The 22,323-nt window shown below is 38.3% G+C and overlaps 1 long non-coding RNA gene across 1 annotated transcript; it reads left to right on the forward strand.

The window, feature by feature from the left end:
• The first annotated feature begins 2,584 nt into the window (after positions 1-2,584).
• LOC132392211 (uncharacterized) lies at positions 2,585-9,658 on the forward strand. The gene is made up of 3 exons (XR_009511446.1): positions 2,585-2,795; positions 7,805-8,050; positions 8,655-9,658. It is a non-coding gene; the product is annotated as an uncharacterized LOC132392211 (long non-coding RNA).
• Positions 9,659-22,323: the final 12,665 nt, after the last annotated feature.

The following is a 22,323-nucleotide window of genomic DNA, read 5'->3' on the forward strand; positions in this document are numbered from 1 at the left end:
TTTTAGATGTCATTATTGTACCTGCTGCAACCACTCTGTCTGGCAACTTGTTCCATATCTTCACCAACCTCCATGTAAAAATGTTGTCCCCTAGGTCCCTTTTAAATCCTTCTGTCATCTAAATCTATGTGCCTTAGTTCTGTACTCTTCTACCCTTGGAAATGACTATTACCTGTCATGAGCCCTGCAGGCCTCTGCAGCAAGCCCGGTATTTATTAATTTTGCCTTAACTAGAGCCATTAAGCTCATGGTTTACTGTGGGTCTTGTCAAGTTAAGTGTGACTAGTGTGAGTTTTCCACATTCTTTGTTTATTTAAAGTGGACTCCTACTTAGTGCTGATCACAGGATCCTTGTGTTAACATGATTCATCTCACAGTGTTGCTCGTTTATGCCGCTGATGTTCTGTTGGCTTTCCTATGTATAAATTCTTGTTTCCATCTCTGAACGGGAGTCAGTCATTTCCCCCACACCTGGATTCAATCGTTGCCAACACTCACCATGACGGTTACCACCAACCTTGCCTATGGCTTCTATAATTTCAAACATTTCTGTTAGTTTGCCCCAATCCTTTTACATTTCAAGGAATAAATACTCTGGCCAAACTCTACTTATAACTCTCACCCTTTGGCCAAGCAACACCCCTGTTAATCCTTCTTTTAGCAGGGTGACTAAAGCTGTTCACAATATTCCAAATGTAGCCTAGTCAATGATTTATACAACTGCAACATAATGTCCCACTTCCTATCCTCAGTACCCTGACTGAGGACAGGTGATGGTGTTTATGTGAAATGTTAACTGTGCATCCCTCCAGCTGATATATGACCTGATATGTGACCTGTTAAGTGTTTCCAGAATTTCCTGATTTTATGTCACATGCTCAATAGATAATTATTTTAACTGGCATATATCTTTAGACAGTCCACTAGAATGTCTCGTGAAGTATTATATGAACTCATCCATAGGTATTGAGAGATCCAACTAAATATTTTCACTAAATATCAGAAAGTTATTTCACTTTATATTTGTCCAAGGATGATAAAGGTAATTTTACACCCACACCATAAGTGGATATAAATTTAGCAACATGACATTGATTTATCTTACCCATATTTAGAAATCGTTAAACACTAGATATCCATGCTTGAAATGCTGGTTGCATCAATCATCACAGTTCACATGACCTAAACCAATTCCTACTCAATAATTCAATCTTTATAATAGCAAAAGTTCCTTTCCTTCTCTGTTATGAATCAAACAATAATAAAGTAACATCATAATAAGTAAAACACATCCATATACCAAAACGTAATGTAATAATATTTGTTGTTCTATGTGGTATTGACTTCTTTGAAGTTAAAACAGATTTTGTTCACTAATTGATTTTCTGTTTTGTTGCAAATTTACGAACAGTCCGCAGCTTAACAATCAATTTTAATTACTTATAAACAACTGATTAAAATTGAGATCCTGTGATAGATTCCCAGTCTACAAAACCAAGTTATTTATGTACATTTTTCAGCATTGTAAAATAAGTATTGCCTTGGGCTTTGATAATCATGTCAGTAGATACTTCATGATAAATGTATATAATTTAAAACTTTGTTCAGCCTTCTCCAATTTTCTTTTCAGTGTTCTCTTTTTCTTCAATTTAAGTAATGTTTTTGAAATCAATAGATAATCTGAATTCTTTTGAGCATGATAAGGTCAAGCATCCTGATCCAGAGAAGAAGAGAAGTTTCTCCAAACCATAGTTGGTATCTAGTTATGTCTCATTTGTGATTTCAAGTCCTAATATCTTGAGAGATGAGAATCAAAGACTAGTACCATTGTTGGGATTGATATGGTTCAAATGTTATGAAATCAAACATCCATAAACCCGTTATGTTTTCATGTGCAATTTGATTCTTGTTGATTGGTCCTTGTTGAAGATTTCCTGACAGCTCTGCTTTCTTATTGAATTCTTTTGGCTAATTCTACATGTGTTTTTTTCTTATCACCACAACGCACTCGTGACTGTTGTGCTGTTCCATGAAGCTGAATTGTGGTGAAGTAGCTGCCTTCTGCTCCTAAGTGCTCCCACATCTATTAATTTATTTATGTTTCACAGAAATAGAAATTGTTTTGAAGTAGTCTTTCCCCCCCAGAAGCAGTTTTCACTTGAGAGATTAGAACATCATGTGTGCATTTAGAATTTATGTAAATCTTCCATGTAGATCTTGCATCATAAGCTTATGTGGAATGGATACTATGTTCATATTACTGATCTCTGATTGATTAAAACAAAAACAAATGTGTAGATCTTATAAAAGCTGTTGATTGTCTAACTTCCACAGAGTTCCCACTAGACCTTGGCTACTTTGTCAGTCATATTGATTTAATCTTGAAATATTGGCAGTTGTAGCAATTTAGTGAGAATGAAATGGATGATACTAATGGGTTTAACCTCAAGGAACTGAGACAGCATTCACTCCAATATATTTGGTACACCAAGTTAGCTCACTGTTGGCAATCAATGTCTGAAACATTGAGTTCTGTAGAGAAGTGTTCACCTCCAGTTAGCTTATTTATTAGGTTTACCAGGCATCTTCTCAATGCCAAAATGATTACTTTCATGAGAAGAAGAAAATCATGGACTTCTCTTAAGCAACTAATTTTCCTTTTACTCCTAAGCTTTATCTCATCTTTATTACTTACCTAATTGGGCCCAGGAGTGTACCAGAGCAGCAGGATCTGGGTCCGAGAGTGAGGAATGACCAGAGGATCGGATGATTTAAACAGCGGACCAGATTGAAAGGTCAGTGTGTTGGAGCCAGAGGCAAAAGACGGGCTGATTCAGCCCATTACTCCATGAAGTTTACCTGTATCTGTATTGAACTGAGGCTGTGGCCCATAATTAGTGGGCTACTTGATCGGCTGCAGCGATGATTGACTTTGTGGCTATGGACTCACTTTCATGAACTTCAGTTGAATGCTTGCTTTTCTGTTTGCAAGATTTGTTTTCTTTCAGTATGTTAGATGTTTAACAGTATTTTTTATGGGTTCTATTGAGTTACTTTGTTTTGTGGCTGCCTGTAAGGAGATGAAGCTCAAGGCTGTATATAGTATGCATACTTTGATAATAAATGTACTTTGCCTTTGACAATGGCTTTAACTTACAAGATCTAATTCAAGAATTCACAGACAGCTGCATGAATAATGAATAATTCATTATTATTTAGAGCAACATACCAAATACTGGAGAAACTCAGCAGGCCAGGCAGCATCTATAGAGAGAAATAGTCGTCATTTTGGGCTGAGTCCCTTTATCAGGACTGTAAAGGAATGAGGATGAAGCCAGAATAAGGAGGAGGAATGATGGGAAGGAGCACAAGTTGGCAGATGATAGGGGAAGCCAGGTGAGAGTGGGTGAGGAAAGGATGGGGTGAAATAATAAGCAGGGAGAGTATATATAGAAAAGATAAAGGGCTGGAAAAGGAATTTGATAGGAAGGGAAAACAGACCATGGGAGAAAGGGCAGGAGGATGGACACCAGATGGAGATAATAGCAGGAGCGGCGAAGGGAAGGGGTTAAAAGAAAGCCAGAATGGTGAATAGGAAAATAGAGAAGGGGGAGGAGGAAAAATAACCAGAAATTGGAGAAACCTATGATCTTGCTTTCAAGCTGAAGGCTACTGAGTCAGAACATGAGGTGATGTTCTTCCAAAATGAGGGTGATCACCAGTGGCAGTCATAAACTGATAACAAGATTATAAGACTTAGGAAGGGAGGAGGTCCTGGAAGCAGAATACAGGAAGTTAGGAAGGAAGCTGAGAAGCAGGACCTTAAGGGTAGTAATCTTGAAATTACTGCCTGGAAAGACCTGGAAAGGATTCTTAGAGACAGGATTTACCAGCATTTGGAGAAGCATAATTAGATTCTGGATAGTCAGTATGGCTTTGAGAGGGGCCAATCATGGCTCATGAACCTGACTGAATGCTGTGAACAAGCGTCAAGACAAATTGATGAAGATAGAGTGATAGGTGTGATGTATGTGTATTATAGTAAGCTGTTCGGCAATGTTGCTCATTCAGAAAGTCAGGAGGCATGTGGTATACAAGGAAACCTGACTGCATAAATTCAGAATAGCTTGCTCACAGTAGGGAGAGGGAGATAGTAGATGGAGCATATTCTGCCTGCAATTAGATGTCCTGGGATCTGTTTTGGGACCCCTGCTCTTTTTGATACAGTATTTATAATTGACTTGAATGAGGAAGTGGAAGGATGGATGAATAAATTTGCAGATGTCATAAAGGTTGGTGTTGTGGATATTTGAAGGTTGTTATAGGTTACAATGAACTATCGATTGGATGCCGAGCTGGTCTGAAAACTGGCAGATGGAAATCATCTGGAAAAGTGGGAAGTGACTCATTTTGGAAGATTGGATTTGAAAGCAGAATACAAGGTAAATGGCAGGTTTCTTGGCAGTGTGGAGGAACAGATGGATCTTGGGGTCCATGACCATAGATCCTTCAAAGTTCCCATGAAGGTTGATAGGGTGGATAAAAAGTTGTATGATGTGATAACCTTCATTAGAATTGGGATTGAGTTCAATCACCATGAGGTTATCTTGGAAATATAAAACTCTAGTTAGACCACACTTGGAGTATTATATTCAGTTCTGGTTGCTTCACTAAAAGAAGGATATGGAAGCTTTGGAGAGGATGCAGAAGATATTTATCTGGATTCTACCTGAATTAGAGAGCATGAGGCCACGTTGAGGAAACTAGGCTTTTTTCTGTTTGGAACGAAGGAGATTGAGAGGTGTCTTGATATGGTTGAATAAGATCATAAGAGGCATGGATAGAGTGGCAGCCAGTGCCTTTTTTCCCCTAGGGTGGCAATAGCTAATTCAAGAGGGTATAATTTTGAGGTGATTGGAAGAAAATATATTGGAGATGTTAGAGGCTGTATTTTTACACAGAGTGGTAAGAGAACTGAATACACTGCTGGGATGGTAGTAGAGGCAGATATATTAGATCCATTTAAGAGACTCTTAGACAGACACGTGGATGAAAGAAAAGTAAAATGCTATGTGGGAGGGAAGGGTTAGATTGATCTTAAGGTAAGTTCAAAGGTCAGCACAACAACATTGACTGAAGAGCCCCTACTGCACTGTACTGGTCTATGTTCTATAACTTCTAGAAATCAGAAGTTTAATGGAATTTGCTCAACGTGCTTGGATGAATGCAGTTCTACAGTGGCGAGGAACCTATGGCACATGTGCCGGGGATGAAATGTGCAAATATTTTGTTGTCACTGGCATGCAGTGCTGCCCCTCGATGTTTTTTAAACCCCACCCGTAATAAAAAAAGTACATAATGATTGCCTTCACTGCCAAATGAAGCAGCAAATTATTTTTTACAATCCAAGAGCAGTGAGAAGATTCTATTAGCTGATACATTTTCAATCTTCACAGAGCTGGGGTGTGCATCAGTATTTAGATAGTAAGCAGTCACAATGCTAATCCTATTTAGAAATTATGGTATTTTCCATTGTCTTTATAAAAGAATTAATATTAACAATATTAACAATGTACCTATCTAAACTTCTCTTGAACGTTGAAATTGAAATCAGATCTACCAGCTGTGCTGGCAGCTTGGTCGACAGATCCCACCACCCTCTGAGTGAAGAAGTTTCCCCTCACGTTCCCTGTAAAATTTTCACATTTCACCCTTAACCCATGACTTCTAGTTGTAGTCTAACTCAACCTCAGAAGAAAAATCCTGCTTGCATTTACCCTGTCTATACCCCTCTTAATTTTGTATGCATCTATCAAATCTCCCTACAATCTTCTACATTCTAGGGAATAAAGTTTTAACCTATTCAATCTCTCCTAATGGCTCAGCTCCTCCACACTCAGCAACCACTTTGCAAATATTGTGAGTACGCTTTCAGTCTTTCCTTGCTAACAATTAGCCACTTTGGTCCTTGAACGTAGATGCAAGAAAACACTAAACTGTCAAACTGATAATTGAAAGGAATCAGACAATAAAGGCCTTGAATCCATAATAGACCCTGCAAAAATTCTCAGTTTACAGCACTGTACAACCATGACAATAAGCTTGAAAAATGTTATCCTGCTTTCTACAATTTGTATCTGAATTTGCTTCAAGTGTGATGTTACATCTTGGATAGCTATACACACATTGACTTGTGTATGTGCAACTGCTAATATATGCTAAAAAAGAAAATGCCTCAGTATGCTGCACAACCTAATTTTTTCTGACTTGGTTACTCTGTTGTGCTGTACTCTCCTTCTCTTTGCTCAAACCTGCTGTAGAAAATACTGCTGTCTGCACAGTTTCAGTTGCTTATTAACTCTCGTTGAAGTGAAGAGGAAAGAGAATAAAGTTTAATTGCCAAAGTAGAAAATGTTGATACATTTAGAGCAAAACAGACTAACTACTTATATATGTTAAAAATCAGTACCTGTGAGACTTACACTAGAGATGAAATGTCCCTCCCTAGTGAAGGCTTGACTAGTTATTATTGTTCTCTCAGCCTATATCACTGTGATGGCATGGGCTTGTATTAATTGGTTTGAAACATCTCTGCAAACCTGCAACTGACACTTTGGATAAATAGCTCCCTCAGAAAAAAAAAATCATTATAATTAAAGTGCTAACATTAAAGTTCTGAATTGCCTCTTTCAAAATTTTCTTTTCCTATTTGTGGGAGGTTTGATCAATTCCCACACAAATTAGATGAAGCATCATATAAACGTTGAAGTGTAACGGGAAAAAGGTGTTATTCCTTGACTCATCTTCGATAATTAGGTAGCTATTATTTGCAGACTTAAAGCATATTTACTAGCAAGTTCAGAGAATTGAATATGCCCAGGGAAAAATAACACAATTAACCATTACTTCAAGTTTCCTACCCATTACTGGTTTCTTTTTAAATGTGCTCTCCTACTGTGCCAAACACTCATACTTTAGAAAAAGGAGTAAACAGTATGACCTCTCAAGCCTGCTCCACCATTCATGAAGTTAGTAGCTGATCTTCTCCTTCATTAACATTGTCTTTTCCTGATAACCCTTTAACACCTATAAATCTGTTGATCTCTTCAAAGTACTCAAAGGTCAACCTTCCACAGGCCTCCAGAGAGTGCCAAAGATTCATCCCCCACCCTGCATTCACCATATACTTTTCTGGAGTTATTGAAAACAAGGTATGGTGCTAGTGAATATTGCCCTCCAGGGAGGTGGGTGACTGATCATAATAATGACATAAGGCAAGTTGTACATGCCTCACTGGATGTAGCATCTCCTGCACTGGTTTACCAGGATATGAACAAATTGCTGTTAAACCACAGATGAGACTGACTGGCAATTTATAAGACCAGCTTATGATCAGGATCTAGAGTCACTATTGCAGAGGATATTCTGTTTTTTTATACTTCACAGTTAAATTTCATGTAAAGCTCAAGCACTTGGTAAAATTTGGTAGAGCATTTGCAAAATCCCTTCTGTTTAATTCTGGCGAAAACCCCCTACCTGCACCCCTTGGATATTTATGGCCTACTGCGTCTATGGTTGAATCATTCTAATTCCTGGGGTCTACCATCACCAATACATCGAAGTGGGATAAACACGTTATGCCCATCACTCGGAAAGCCCAGCAGAGATTGTTCTTCCTACACTAATTTAAGAAACAAGAGCTCAGGGCTCATTCTGATCAATTTTCACTCAGCCATTATTGAGAGTATTGTGACCACCTTTATCACCATTGGTTTCCCACCACTTCCTCTCTCTCCAAGTCCAGGTTGCAGTGAGTGGTCCACTCAGCAGAGAAGATATTGGCTGTCAGCTACCAACATTAGAAGACCAGCTCATTGTCAGAGTGAAGAAAAAAAGCAGAAAAAATTACTGTTGACTCTACCCATCCTAGTAGTCACCTATTCACCAAGTTGCCAACAGGAAGATGCTACAAGACCACGATCACCAGGACTACACGTCATCTCAGAAGATTCTTTCCTGCAGCTATCAGCTTTTCAGAAAACTCATTCAGGTGTGATACCTTAACTGTTTATGCACAACATCCATTAAATGGTCTTCCCTGTTCTGCTTGTTCAGTTACTAATATTGATTCTTTTCATATGCTCACATTTAACTTTAATTATTGACATTTGCGCATATGACAGTTCCTCTAATTGTTGATTGCTCATGGCTGCTTGCACTATTGTCTTGTAAATTGCTGGTTGCTAATATGTTGTATTGGGTTCTATAGATTTGCTAAGCATGCCCACAGGAAAAAAGATTCTCAGGGTTGTATGTGGTGACATGTAACTACGTTAAACTTTGAACTTTGTTGTCTGAAATGGTGCTTTATGTTTGACACCGAACCACGATTCTGGTATATTTCACTTACTAGCAATGAAATGATTCTTATTATTGCATAATGCATTTATATACAGAGGCCCTGCATGCAGTCAAGTGATGACAATCAACACGATTATTTACTTCCTCACAATTTTTATTTAAGAATATAGTGCATGTGAATGGTGTGGACTTGAGAGTAGGAAAGGGCATTATTACCATCATGGTTCCAGTAGTGACCAGGATTTTATTGCAATCATTGTTCCTCAAGTTTCTATTTTCTTTTATTTTTCTAGGCTCACAGGAAAACCAGCCAGCACTTTTCATCTCCCAGGCTGCTTCTTCTGACAAATGATGAGTCACCTGTACTTCAAGACACATGATGTCTAGGCCCTCACCATTTGAGAGCAAAAATTCACCTAAAGTGGTCCTACCAGTTCAAGCAACAATTGACAATTGCCACTTTAGAGTCTTCTACAGTATTGGGAGATCATGGATGCAAATCATTCGTTATCCATCATTTCAGGCGTACATTGTGGTAGGTGTACCAAGGCCTGGGTCAACCAACTCCAAACTGTACATAGCTTTCTTATCATGCATATTAGAATTATACCAATCACCTCCATTACAGTCTCTACCACTTCTTCCAACTTCAGTCAGGGCATTGAATAAAACAATGGTGCTCCCAGGTTAATAAATTTTCTGTACTCACAGCTGCTTTCTCAGTCTCCACGATTCCATACTTTGCTGGTGAATGAGAGTTAACTGATTTGGCAGCTGCTACTGTAGCAGGAGTAGATTAATCTGATTATTTATGTGTAACATAAATCTGGGAAGCTTCTCATGTTGTGGGCAGATGGCAGTGTTGTAACAGTACTGAAAGGACTTGGAAGTTGGGGCATCTGCTTCTGAAGCACAAGTCTTCACACTTCCTCCTGGGGCGCTGCTTCCGTAGCCTTTCCTGCATCCACTCTCTCAACTATGTCCTGACACCATCTTCAGCAAATTGAGACTGGCTTTTGTGATGGAAGGGGAGGGATCTCAGGAGGAAGCTGAATGGATCATTTACTCTGCACTTTTAGCCAAACGTGCCTGAGACTGTGGAAGTGGCTACCATGTTGACTTTTCGAAGATGAGGAGAGTGAATATTTTGGTTTTTGGGACATGTCTTATGATTCAGTAAGAAATGCAGCAAGCACTTCAATATAAAAAAAATCATTGGTCACAATTCCACTAAAAACATCCTATGTTATCACACTTACTTAATTACTTCATTAAAATAGGATAACTGCAAATGAAACATGCTAATGTGCTTGAAATAGCAACATTTGAGTCATAGCTCCCAGAAGGGTGTATTGTTTTTGTTCAATTGCATAGCCTGAAGCTTTATGTTGATAGAGTTTCTATCACAAAGTGTGATTAGAAATGCACCATGGTAGCACAGTGGTCAGTTTAAGGCTGTTACATCTCGGCGTGCCAGAGTTTGGAGTTCAAGTCCAGCACCATCCATGAGGAGTCTGTCCATGGTCCCCATGGAATGCTTGTGTTTTCCTGGGGCGCTATAGTTATCATCCACAGTCCAAAGACAAGCCAGGTGCATTAACTGGTCATTGTAAGTTGTCCCGTGATTAGTTTGAGGTTAAATCGGGGTCGCAAGGGTTGCTTGAAGGGCAGGAAGGACCTATTCTGCTCTGTTTTGCTAAGTAAAAGTTATTAAATAAGACTAAAGGGAGTAAGCTGCTAGTAGTTTATCCTCGTGCCTTTTAAAACTCCATTTAACCATTTATTGCAGACACCAGGGTTTGGAGATATTGAAATCTAGAGCAACAGAAATATTCTGTTGGGTGAGCTCAGTAGGTCAAGCAGAGAACAAGCTAGATGGTAATAGTGGGTGAGAAAGGTAAAGGGCTGAAGAAGAAGAAGGAAGAAAACCTTAATATATTTTTTCTCCTTGGAATTTCTCCCTCAATCAGGAATTCTTCAATTTTAATTCTTCTATTAATTTGAATATAATAATTTCAGGAAAATTCATACTTTCAGTGATTTACTTCCCAATTTGCTATCTACACATCTCAATAAGGACTTTTCAATATAACGAGTTACTGAGTGTCCCTGCTCTCTTCCTTTACTCAGACATCCTCACACTCCAAACAATGCTAGAACAACAACTAAAGTGACAAGCTTGCTAAAATTCTCTGATCAATTACCTATCAGATAATCAACAAAACTATTCAAAGTTCAAAGTAACTTTCATTATCAAAGTACATAAATGTCGCCCTAAACAACTTTCTTTAGGGCATACTCAGCAGTTTTATAGAATAGTAACTATAACAGGATCAACCAAAGTGCAGAATGCAACAAATTGTGCAAATGTAAATATATTTAAACAGCAATAAATAACAAGAAAGTGAGATAATGAGATAGAGTTCTTAAAGTGTGATCATTGATTGTAGGAATATTGCAAGGATGGGGAAAGTTTGTATAGTTATCACCTTTTATTCAACTGTTCTTGAACCTGTCAGTGTGAGTCCTTAGGCTCTTGTATCCTCTACCTGATGGCAGCAGTGAGAAGAGACCGTAGCCGGGTTGGTGAGGATCTCTGATGATGGATGCTGCTTTCCTATGACAGTGTGTCATGTAGATGTGCTCAACAGTTGGGAGAGCTTTACCCTTCTTGGTCATATCCTTCCTTTGTTAATTAGAGCCCAGTGATGTTCCAACTAACATTGAACTTTAGAAACGTGGATATAACATAGATCATTCTTCATATCATACAAAACTACATTTACATGAGATTTTATTTACATGTAACAATCATTCACAAAATTCAGAATACGTAAAATTGGAGTGGTTATTTTTGAAAATGCCTTTTTAGAGTTGGAAGTCTAGTTTTGCATATAATTATCTTCCACAAGTACATAAAATAATAACTTTAAGAGGGAAGCTGTTGAAAAAAAAGTAGTCAAATTGTACATGAAGATCAATAATATGTATTTGTCAATTTTCTTACTTTCTTTTCAACCTTATTCCTGTGTTCAATCAACTTTTCCATGCATAAACTACCTGTGGCCAGACAACATTCAGGAAATCTCAGCTTTATTTATAAATATTTTAGGGTTTTACATAGCTCATAATCATACTTTCATATTTCTAGTAGTACGAATTGGGTGCCAACTTAACTAGTACTTTCCTTTTTTTAAAATTTTTTTAATCAGTTTTTCAGAACATTTTACAAATTAAAAACCCCAAATCCCAATGAGGAACATTAAAACAGTGCAAAATTAAGCATACAATAACAATATGTTACAAAGGAAGAGAATTTAGCAAAAAAAAACCCACCTAAATTAAAGACAAGTAAGCTTAGTGTCCTCCCCAAGCCCCACAACACAAGAAAAAACAACAACAACTCCAGACCAACCACAACACAATATAGAGAGTATAAGTCAGGACAGCCAAACTCCCAGACTGTGAATACACTCAGCAACAGAGGGTAATAATGCCTTCTACCAGAAAAAAAAGGAGCTGAAAGCAAGGGACCAAAGAGAAAAAAAGACCCTAGTCAAGAGGAAGGTTATGCAAGTACTCGATAAAAGGTCCCCAGACTTTATGGAACTTTAGATCCGAATTGAGAACTGAATAATGAATTTTTTCAAGGTCCAAACAGGCCATGATGTCGTTAAGCCATTGAGCATGAGTGGGCAGGGCAACATCTCTCCATCTGAGGAGGATCAAGCGTCTAGCCAGAAGAGAGGCAAAGGATAATATTCGGCATTTGGTCGGACCCAGACATAAATCTGTCTCGCCCCAAAAACCGAACAGAGCAATTAAGGGGTTTGGTTCTAGGTGCTGATTCAGAATACACGATAACGTAGTGAAGACATCTTTCCAGAATTTCTCCAAGCTAGGACAGAACCAGTACATATCGATGAGAGAGGCTACGCCCCTCTTGCATTTATCACAGAGCGGACTAACGCTAGGGTAGAATCGAGATAGTTTAGATTTAGACATATGGGCTCTATGAACAATCTTAAACTGTAAAAGGCAATGGCGAGCACAAAGAGAGGTTGAGTTAACCGATTTAAGAACTGAATCCCAGCTCTCCTCAGATAAGGAGATATTTAAATCCTGCTCCCAGGCCATTTTGATTTTATCCATGGGGGCCCGTCGTAAGGCCACTAGTTTATCTCGGATGATTGATATTAAGCCCTTACCTAGTGGATTCATGGAAAGAAATAGGTCCATAGCATTTTTCGCAGGCATTTCAGGGAAGTTAGGAATTAAAGGAGCAGTAAAGTGTTGGATTTGGAGATATCTGAAAAAAGGAGCATTGGGCAGATTGAACTTAACAGAGAGCTGCTGAAAAGAAGCGAAGCGATTATCAATGAAAAGGTCTTCAAAATGTCTAATGTCCTTCCTATACCAAACCTGGAATGCTGAATCGTATGTAATAGGTAAAAAAAGGTGATTATGAGCAATAGGGCTGGAAACGGAAAACCCCTGGAAACCATAGTATTTCCTGATCTGAGCCCATATATGCAAAGTGTGTCTAACAAGAGGATTAGCTATTGATCTGGGCAGACTACTAGGGAGTGCAGAGCCAAGAAGTGCAGAGATAGATAATTCTTTGGTGGAGCTCAGCTCCATCATCACCCAGTTAGGGCACTTGGGTTGGCCAAGGTAGCACAACGTATATTAGCTGCCCAATAATATAAACGAAAGTTAGGTAAAGCCATGCCACCCTCTTTTTTAGATTTTTGGAGATGGATTTTATTAATTCTAGAGCGCTTATTCTGCCACAGATATGACAAAATAATAGAGTCTAAGGAATCAAAAAAAGATTTAGGAATAAAAATTGGGATAGATTGAAATAGTTATAAAAATTTGGGGAGAACATACATTTTAACAACATTAATACGACCTACCAAAGACATAGATAGAGGTGACCATTGTACCAGACTCTATTTTATAGCATATGAAAGGTTGGCAAAGTTTTCACGAAAGAGATCTTTAAACTTCCTTGTGACTGTAATTCCAAGATAAGTAAATTGATTATGGACTACTTTAAAAAGGAGATCATGAAATGTTAGTTCTTGTGCTTCTTTATTAATTGGGAGAAGTTCACTCTTATGTAAATTAAGTTTATAGCCAGAGATCTGGCTAAACTGGTCAAGAAGTGAAAACATTAGAGATAAGGATGTAGACGGATTTGAGAGAAAGAGTAATAAGTCTTCAGCATAGAGTGAAACTTTATGCTCAACACCCCCTCTCCAAATCCCAGTCAATTCAGGGCAGTTTCGAAATGCTATCGCCAAAGGTTCCATAGCCAAATCAAAGAGAAAGGGACTTAAGGGGCATCCCTGGCGGGTGCCACGTTTGAGATTAAATACTTGGGTTTTCTGAAAATTGGTTAAAACAGAGGCAGTAGGACACAGGTACAGCAATTGGATCCAAGAGATGAAACTTTGGCCAAGGTCAAATTTTTCTAAAACTGCAAAAAGGTAGTTCCACTCTATACGATCAAATGCTTTCTCCGCATCGAGGGAAATAACACATTCAGGAATCCCAGTTGGAGGTGAGTATAAGATATTAAATAAATGCTGAATGTTAAAAAAAGGGAAACGGTTTTTAATAAAGCCTGTTTGGTCATCAGAGATAATGGAGGGAATGACGGTTTCTAATCTATGAGCCAAAACTTTAGCTAAGATCTTTACATCAACATTGAGCAGAGAGATCGGCCTATATGAGGAACACTCTGTTGGGTCTTTACCCTTTTTTAAAAGAAGAATAATAGATGCCTCATTGAAAGAGGGTGGCAGTTTGCCAAAATTAAATGAGTCAGATAATACTGAAAGTAACTGAGGAGAAAGAAGAGAAGAGAATGATTTGTAAAATTCTACAGGGAACCCATCAGGTCCAGGAGATTTCCCTGAGGACAGTGCAGAAATTGCAAAAGATATTTCTTCTAATGACATAGGCGCATTGAGTTTGGCTTTGAAGTCAGATGAAAGTGAGGGGATATTCAGATTCTGTAAAAATTGATCAACGGAGATATTGTCATTCAGAGATTCAGAGGAATAAAGCCGAGAATAAAAATTTTTAAATGCATCATTAATTTCTAAATGATCCGATGTAAAGTCTCCGTTCTCCTTCCGGATCTTTGTAATATGTTGTTTTGCTTTGGAACACCTCAGCTGATTGGCTAGGAATTTACCAGACTTATCCCCATGAATGTAAAAGCGACTCTTGCTTTCAAGAAGTTGGCGTTCGACGGGTTGAATGGACAGAAGGTTAAATTTAGTTTGGAGTTCAACACGCTTCTTGTATAATTCAGGGTTCTTAGTTTGGGCATATATTTGATCCAATTCTTTAATCTGGTTAATGAGGTCTAATCGATCTGCACGGGATCTTCTGTTGAGATTTGCTGTGTAAGAGATTATTTGCCCCCTCAGATATGCTTTCATGGCATCCCAGACAATCTGGGATGGCACTTCAGGTGATGTATTAGTGTTAAAATAAAAGGTTATCTGATCCTTAATAAATTTTATAAAATCATCATCCGATAGTAAAGTTGAATCAAACCACCAATGTTTATTCCTCTGAGGGAGACCAGGCAAATTTAGAGAGAGAGTAATTGGGGCATGGTCAGAGATCAGCATACTCTGATAGTCACAAGAGTGGGCAAATGGGATAAGTTGGTTATCGAGTAAGAAATAATCAATTCTAGTGAAGGTATGGTGAACATGTGAGAAAAAGGAATAATCTCTCTCCGTAGGATGGAGGAAACACCATATATCAGAGATACCATAATTAGAGAGAAACGATTGGATAGCTAAGGCAGATTTAGTAGGTAGTCTAGTAACAGAGGACGATTGATCCAAATTGGGATCTAACCAACAATTAAAGTCACCACCCAGTATAAGAGAGTATGAGTTTAAGTCTGGTAGTGAGGAAAAAGACCGTTCAAAAAAATTAACATCATCAAAGTTGGGGGCATACAGGTTTGCTAGTGCAACTTTAGTGTTACATAGTTTGCCAGAAACAATAATAAAACGGCCATTTATATCAGATATATTATTATGGAGTTCAAAAGGAATATTTGAGTTAATAAGAATGGAGACACCCCTAGCTTTAGTGGTAAAGGATGAATGAAAATGCTGACCTGTCCACCTTGACAAAAGCTGGGAGTTATCAGAACAACGAATATGAGTTTCGTGAAGGAAAGCAATGTCAGCTTTGAGTTGTTTGATATGTGAGAATACCTTCCTCCTTTTAACAGGGTGATTCAATCACTTTACGTTCCAGCTCACGAATTTAAGTCCACCAGCCATTATCGATTACTAATGCATAAAAGGCAGAAGGCATATAAAAAGTCAAGCAGTACAATAGCAGTCTGGGAGCAGAGATGTAAACATAGATTCGTAAAATCAAAACATATACATGTCCTGAGCAATAAAGAGATATAATATATATAGTGAGTGATGTTGGAACTAGAAAACCCACCCCACCCACACAACCCAAAACTGGACGGCTACCAAAACAAGTAGCTAGCTCTACCAAAAAAATTAACCCAAATACAACTTTCAGATCTGTGTCATTAACAGCAGTTCCGTGTAAATACTATAATAAATAGTAACTAGTTTATGCACTAAAAAAACATAACTACAGATTAGAACACCTTCTGCAGGAATATAAAACTTAATACAGAGAAAATCGGAAGAGGACCAAACCTAATCTGCCAGCGAAAAAATTATAGAAGAATAAAGTAAGAGAAAGGAAAAAAACAGGGATAAAAAAAAGGAGAGGAAGGGGAAAATTATAAATTCAAGACGAGTATTTATCAACCACTTACAGAGAAGAGAGAAAAAAATTCAGAAATTAGAAAAAGGGGTGAAGAAAAGAAAGAAGTATAATAAAATAAATAAATATAAAAAGAAGGAAAAATAGATCGGCAATTAAACTGTGAACCAACAAACAGGAAGGCCTTCACTGAAGACTTCAAACCTCCAAAACAAGTTAAAATCAGTTGTAGAACTCTGTAGATAAAGTTGTACAACAATAAAAGATAGATTGCACACACACCAAATCCAGGGAGAGATTGTCACCAGCCATTAGAGTTTCGATGAATAATGTCTGAATGATTCAAGTAAAGTCTGAGTCCAGAAAAAGTAATTTTACTACGAGAAGTACTTATCCACCATTTTAGGAGGTCTGATCAGGTTCCGAAGATGGCTGGATAGCCGGAAGACTTGCCACAAATGCTTCAGCTTTCCTTGGCTGACTTAAACCATTTGTATTTCCCAGTGTTAAGTTTGATTCATAGATCAGCAGGGGACCGAAATGAAGGTTTAAAACCACGATCAAAAAGCACTTTCATTGCGCCTTTAAACTCAGCGCACATCTTTAAGGTCTGGGGTGCAAAATCTTCCACAAAGCCAATGGTTGTATCCTGGAAAATAAAGGAACCTCTGCGACGTGCCTCTACGATCAGACGATGTTTTACCTGGTATTGATGGAAGCACAAGATTACTGGTCGCGGGCGGTTGCCCAGAATTCAGGCGGGAACATGGACCCGGTGTGCCTGTTCGAGCTCAGGCGGGTTCGGGAGCAAATCTTTCCCGAATATCTCACAGAGAAACTCGGCGAAAAACTTCACTGTTGATCCCTGTTTGGTGGCCTCTGGCAATCCAAGAATTCTAAGATTGCAGCGTCTGCTGCGATTTTCGAGATCCACCATTTTGAAAAGGAGTTTGTTAAACTTTTCCTCCAAGCTGGAACAGAGAGTAACTAGTACTTTCCTAACGTCAGGAGTTAATTAACAGAGGTTGAAGCTCAGAGTTCCGGAGTTGTTCTTGAGTATAAGAACATGGGGTTAATTTAAGAAAAGCCATATTCATCTGTCACTGTGAAAAACTGGTGTACTTGGCATAGCAATATAGGGGATTGATGCCACAGGTTCTTTAAAGTTCACAGTTTTACTTTTAATGAAATTGAATTAACTGCACAACTGTGTCCTAATTATCTACACAATGCGGCAGCCCCTTTGATTAAAAAAAATTGATACTTGATCTTCCCTTTGCTGTTATTTTTATCTAGCACTGATGTTTATTATAAAGAATTCTTAATGCAATTCAGTGGTTCAATGGTTCAACTTAATGGCAGAGAATGCATGGAGTACACAACCTGAAATCCTTAGCCTTTGCAAACATCCATGACAGAGAGAAAAAGGCAACTCCAAAAGAATGAATGACAGAAGCATTAGAACCCCAAAGCTCCTCTTTCCCCCGCACATGAGCAGAAGCAAAAGCATCAAACCTCAGCTCTCCCCCTTCCCTGATTAATTGTAAAATCCACTCTTTTAGAGTGAAATAAGGAAGATCATTATTTCTGATATGTCTATCCATGACCTCCTCTACTGTCAAGATGAAGCCACACTCAGTTTGAAACAGTAGCCTCCAACCTGATGGCATGAACATTGACTTCTCTAACTTCAATTAATGCCCCTCCTCCCTTTCTTACCCCATCCCTGATTTATTTATTTCCCCCTCCCCTTTTTTCTCTCACTCTGCCCATCATCTTTGCCTGTTCTCCATCTCCCCCTGCTGCTCCCCTCCCCCTTTATTTCTCCCTAGGCCTCCTGTCCCATGATCCTTTCCCTTCTCCAGCTCTGTATCCCTTTTTTCCAATCACCTTTCCAGCTCTTAGTTTCACCCCACCCCCTCCAGTCTTCTCCTATCATTTTGGATTTCCCCTTCCCCCTCCTACTTTCAAATCTCTTACTATCTTTTCTTTCAGTTAGACCTGACGAAGGGTCTCGGCCCAAAACATCGACAGTGCTTCTCCCTGTAGATGCTGCCTGGCCTGCTGTGTTCCACCAGCATTTTGTGTGTGTTGCTTGAATTTCCAGCATTCGCAGATTTCCTTGTGAAGGTCATAAATTATTACAGATTAAATGCAAGTTTTGCATTAATTTTCAATGTATATTCTCCTACATTTGTTTTGCATGTAGGACATGATTATGGGAGGATAATGATACGGAGAGCATTTATATTTTTTGTTGGATGACACATTCCTGCCATATTCTACATGGATTAATTACTGCAATGTTTTCTTTTGTAATGTTGCATTCCTGCTTACTGCTTCTATTAAATACAGCAAGTGATTAGTCCACATTATTTTCATGCAGCAAGCAGATATATCACACTATAGCAGACCAAAAGTAACAGCAAATTTATCTCACTTCCACATGTAACAACCATGCCTCAAACTACCACCATTTTGCTGCTCATATGCTTGTAGTGCCAATTAGCATAGTTACCATGGGAACATTAGTGCAAAGTGATACTCATGTCTAACATGCTGAGCTCTACATTAGTGGGCAATAGACACCATCAGTCTAATATCTTTCACCAGTTATCTGAGTAATTGACAAAACACAGCATTTCTTCAGGGTAACAATACATCACTTGTAATCTGAACTTTCGAGGAAGTAATTGGACTGCCAGTGAATTTTTTTGCCTGAAATAAAGCGCACTGGTGGAATGAAATGCAAAATCTCATGACTCCACTTTCACCAGAACTGTGCTGACTGCTGAACTCGAAGCAATAACTTTCCAAGTGTTCTTGGCATCAACCTGCAATAGACTTGGAAGTACATTTATTGGAGTCTTAACAGTTGTTTTAGAAATCCACTCCAAAGGCATCATTAACTAGTTGAAGCTGATCCTGCACTTACCCAGTTGGACTTTAGTAGTCTAAATACTGTTAAATAATGACAACTAGAGACACTACCTCATCTATAAATTTGTATTTAATTTTTCTCTATTAAAACCTGCAGGAGGTAAGCTATTATTCCAAGATCTACAATCATTCAAAGAAGATCCTTGGCCCATAACCCACCTACAATAGTTTTTTTTTTGAGATTACAGGCACAAATCTGAGTGGATTTTGTGCCAGTTGTTTCATAATGCCTATTTTACACTTATTTTCAGCATTACATAAATTGTGAAGGACACTATTTTACTTCTGATTTTTTTTATGCCACTTTTGTGAGCACTCGAAAACTGATTAATGCCCAGATGCTCAGCAGACAGATTGTAGGTTTCCATTTCTTCAAATCCTTTCTTTTTTTGGTAATTCAATCATAATAGCAGAACTTGAATTAGCTTTATTATCACTGACGTACAGTATGTTATGAAATTTGCTGTTCTGCAGCAGCAGTACAGTGCAATACATAAAATACTATAAATTACAATATATATAAAAATTAGAATACTTGACAGCAAGATATTTTAATCACGCGTAGTACCATGTACACAAACACACCATGCATTCATTAAATATTTTGGCATATTCCCTACTTGTCAAAAGTTTGCCTTTGAACATATACATTAATGGTAGAGTGTGTGTAGAAATAGAATACCATAGATATACGTAGCTGAAGTGATGGTACAGAAAGACAAGCTTTAGCTCCTTAGATCTTTAAGACTGCATCAGAACAGAGCTGCGACCAGTGTTCATCGGAGGAGGATTTGGAGATGATGGTACAAAAAAGTTAGCAAGAGATAAGTAGCACCAGGAAGAGTAATGAAAGGGGAAAGAATCAAGAGATAGTACGAATGGTCAAGGATGGGGTTACAGTTCATACAGTCAATGTAAACACAAGAAGTATGTTGCATAAGGCTGGTTTGCTTCAGGTACAGCTACCCATGTAAAATTACATTGTTGATGCAATCATAGAAACCTGGTTAGTTTTTGGTAGGAGGACTGAAAAGAAGCAATGTGAATAAGAGGGCACAATTCTAAATAGGATACCAGAACAAAGAGATCTGGAGTTACATGTACATATTTTTCTGGAAACAGCACAGTAGGTTAAAGAAGTAGAGAAAAAGACATACTTATTTCTCCTCCTTTTAAGCAGAGGCATTAGTACAAGGAAGTTAGGATGGACTTTTATAAACCAGCATTCTGGCTACAATTGGAATAGTTGCATCCAATTTTGGGAGCAAAATTTCAAAAACATACAAATAAGAGAGGGTCATTCAATTTGCTGAGTTTATAGTATAGGTCTCCCAACAGTCAGGAGGAATTAGAGGAACTGATAAATCAGCAAATTGCAGGAAAAAAAGCTATTATAGGGTTATAGTACTGAGGGATTTTAACTTTCCAAGTCTTTATTGTTCTTGTATTAGGGTAAGAGCCACCGATGGGTTGGAATTGTTTTGTGCGGTCAAGATAGTTTTCTGAGACCAAAGGAAGAGATTTACTTAACATAATCTTAGGAAACAAACGTAGACAGGTGGTGGAAGTGTTGGCAGTGAGCACGATGGGGACAGTGGCCACAACTCTGTAATTTTCAAGGTAGTTACAGCAGGGGATAAGATTAGTTCTCAGGTTAGTGTTCTAAACTGGGGAAGGTTGATTTTGATGGTGCCAGAAAGAACAGGGAGACAGCAGATTGTGAGAAAAAGCTTTTAGAAAATCAACACCTGCCATGTGTGGGACTTGTAAAAGTGAGTGGACAAGAGCTCAGGGACATTCTGGTATTCTGGTGAGGGAGAAAAGAAAAATGGCAGGATTAGGCAACCTTGGTTGACAAAGGTTCCTGAAATGTTAATCAGGAAGAAAAGGCTGCAATTAGAAATCAAGTGAGTCCTTTGAAGAATATGGAGATTATAGGAGAGAAATAAATTGGAAGGACTAAAAGACGCCAAGAAACATCATTGGCAGATAAGATTAAGGAAAATACCAAATCATTTTATAGTTATACTGTATTAGGAGCAAGAGGCTAGCTGTAGAATGATTTGATCCCTTTTGGACCAAAGTGGTAACCTCTGTATGAACCAAGGGACGTAGGTGGGGTTGTAAATGAAAACATAAAGGACGTAGAGAAAAGTGAGTACAGGGAGGGATATATTGATTTTTTTAAACAATGTAAATATTAAGAAGATTGTGGTGTTAAACACTTAGGAACACATTAATACATAAATTAATACATAAATACAAAAATACACATTAACACATAAATTACTATGGCTGGCATAGATTTTCCCAGACACAAGGATGCCAGATATAATTCTAGTCTCAGACCCCTTCCTTTTCAATCCTGATGAATTGTCTGGCCCAAAACATTGCCTGTTTATTTTTCTCCACAGATTCTGCCTGTCTTGCTGAGTTCCTCCAGCATTTTGTGTGTTTTGTTTGAGATTTATCACTGAATGCTGTTGGAAACAATGAAGAAGATTGTTGTGGCACTGATAGAGAATTTTGCAGCTTCATTAACTTCAGGTGTGAACTAGCAGAAGGCTAGAAGACAGTTAATGTTGTTCTTTTATTTATGAAGGGCAGCAGGGTTGCACAGAACATAGAATATGAAACAGTACAGCAAAGGCACAGGCCTTTTAACTAACAATGTTGTGCTGAATTAATTCAGAATCAGAATCAGGTATATGTCACTGGCATATGTCATGAAATTTGTTATGCGGCGGCAGTATATTGTAACACTTAATAATAAAAAATTGTAAATTACAGTAAATTAGAAGTTAATTAAATTAGTGAAAAAAGAGAAAAAAAAGTAGTGAGGTAGTATTCATAGATTCAAAGTCCATTCAGAGATCTGATGGTGGAGGGAAAGAAGTTGTTCCTGAATCGTTGAGTGTGTGTCTTAAAGTTCCTGTCCATCTTCCCTAATGGTAGCAATGAGAAGTGTGCATGTCCTGGGTGATGGGAGTGATGGACTCTGCCTTTTTGCGGCGTCACTCCCGGACACTGGAGAGGCCGGTGCCCATGATGGAGCTGACTGAGTTTTCAACTTTCTGCAGCTTCTTTAGATCATGTGCAGTGGGCACCCCCACCATACCAAAAAGAGGGCAATGCAACCAGTTAGAATGCTCTCCACAGTCTATCTATAGAAATTTGAAAGTGTCTTTGGTAACATACCAAATCTTCTCAAACTCCTAATGAAATACA

Source organism: Hypanus sabinus, chromosome 4, assembly GCF_030144855.1.
Source record: "Hypanus sabinus isolate sHypSab1 chromosome 4, sHypSab1.hap1, whole genome shotgun sequence".
In the NCBI taxonomy this organism is placed as follows: Eukaryota; Metazoa; Chordata; class Chondrichthyes; order Myliobatiformes; family Dasyatidae; genus Hypanus; species Hypanus sabinus.